This window comes from Rhagoletis zephyria, unplaced genomic scaffold, assembly GCF_001687245.7.
Source record: "Rhagoletis zephyria isolate East Lansing unplaced genomic scaffold, Rhagoletis_zephyria_1.1 Rzeph_scaffold_02955, whole genome shotgun sequence".
In the NCBI taxonomy this organism is placed as follows: domain Eukaryota; kingdom Metazoa; phylum Arthropoda; class Insecta; order Diptera; family Tephritidae; genus Rhagoletis; species Rhagoletis zephyria.
This window is the reverse complement of record NW_016160039.1, coordinates 70,198-71,761: the sequence shown is the minus strand read 5'-3', so window position 1 is coordinate 71,761 and position 1,564 is coordinate 70,198. Positions and strand designations below refer to the sequence as shown.

Below are 1,564 nucleotides of genomic sequence, written 5' to 3'. Positions count from 1 at the left end.
GTACATATATAAACTTATGGTAATTTAGCCTCATTTATCAAAAATTCAAATAACACACATGGCTTATTTATCCGCGATGTGCACACTGCAAGCATCAACACAAAATGACAAAATGAGGTTGTTGTTTTTGTTTCCAATGCGATGCTCGCAAACCACGAGCACGATCGCTGAAAATCAAAATTTTTTGGTTTTTTGCGAGCCTGCTCGTGACCTGCCCTACAAACGACGAACATGCACCGCAAGCCGCACATGTGCGCGGATATGTTCGTCGTGTGTAGCTACTGCAAGCTAGCATACTATGCGCTACGTAAAATTGAAATGAATTTCTCGATAAGTTGTGTCATCGATTATGCCTACAGATTGGTATGCAACCCTGTAATTCAGCTCATTCACGAGTGCTGCCGAATATTTCAACCAAGCATTCGTGTCTTTGATTGTGAACTCTTCTTGTCGTCAAAAATTTTCTATCCCGTGAAAATTTATTTTTTGTAAGAAGAAAGTGTGTTATACTAATTAAAGAGTGAAAAATTGTGTTTAATTATCGACTGAGCGGTAAGTTAAAACCATTGATTAAAAAAACTGCTTCAATTCGGGCAATATCAAAAGAAAGCAAAGTGGTTCATTGAATGCCTCTGAGCAAATTGTGTGAGGGAGGTGTGGTGCATAAAAGAGGTGTATCGCACTTGTTGTTGCTGCTGTTGCAACGCATTGTGTGTATACATGTGTACGCATATGTTTGTGTTCTTTTGCATTCCATATTTAATTAAAATTTCCATAGATGATTGGTTAAAACTGCACTTCAGCGGAACCAGGCCAAAATTGACCAAAAAATGCAAGAGGAGAATCAATCGAAGCGTTTTAACGCGAATACGGCTGAGATTTCCTATAATGGACCATTTCCTATATCACCCAAAGTATTACGATTTTTTTAATGAAATTCGCTGGGGGTGTTGAGATGCTCATCGGGGTTGGCTTTCCCGTATGGCCGTTCGATAAAGTGGCGGTGGGCGAAAGGTAAGTGGGAGTTGCCACCTCTAAGCCACCTTTTTGGAGAGGGAATGAACCGCCATTGACAAAAATGCAACCCCGGCCACCTAGGTCCTCTATGGTTCCCTTGGGACCCCTTAGAAAAATTGCCAAAAATCACATTTTTCATTTGCATTTATTCGCTTGAAAAATATTAAAAATTCATTTGCACAATACATTTTTATATACACATTTTTATATACAAGACATTTTTATAAAACAACCAGTAACCAAAATAAACATCACTGGGGCGGCAGCCCCAGGTTTACCAAACAGAAAGGGAATTCTAGTTACCTCATCCTTCCCCAAGGTTACATCACTGGGGCGGTAGCCCCAGTTAGGTCACACAGAAAGGGGAACTCTACGTAGTAAGGGTTATAATCCCCAAGCGCGGCCGAAGGCTACCTACGCAGAAAGGAATTCTACGCAAAAATACCGTGGACGCAAGTAAAAATTGCGATTTTTGGCCATTTTTCTAAGGGGTCCGTAGGGAACCATAGGGGCCTAGGTGGTCGGGGGTTGCATTTTTGTCAATGGC

The 1,564-nt window shown here is 41.0% G+C and overlaps 1 protein-coding gene across 4 annotated transcripts in view; it reads left to right on the top strand.

Annotated features, from left to right (window-relative positions):
* Positions 1 to 410: 410 nt before the first annotated feature.
* Positions 411 to 1,564, top strand: part of arm (armadillo) — a 58,661-nt gene continuing 57,507 nt past the window's right edge. For all 4 annotated transcript variants that reach the window (XM_017622874.1, XM_017622869.1, XM_017622873.1 and 1 more), the window contains exon 1: positions 411 to 552. The gene's annotated coding sequence lies outside the window, so the exon portion shown is untranslated. The remainder of the gene's footprint in view (positions 553 to 1,564) is intronic.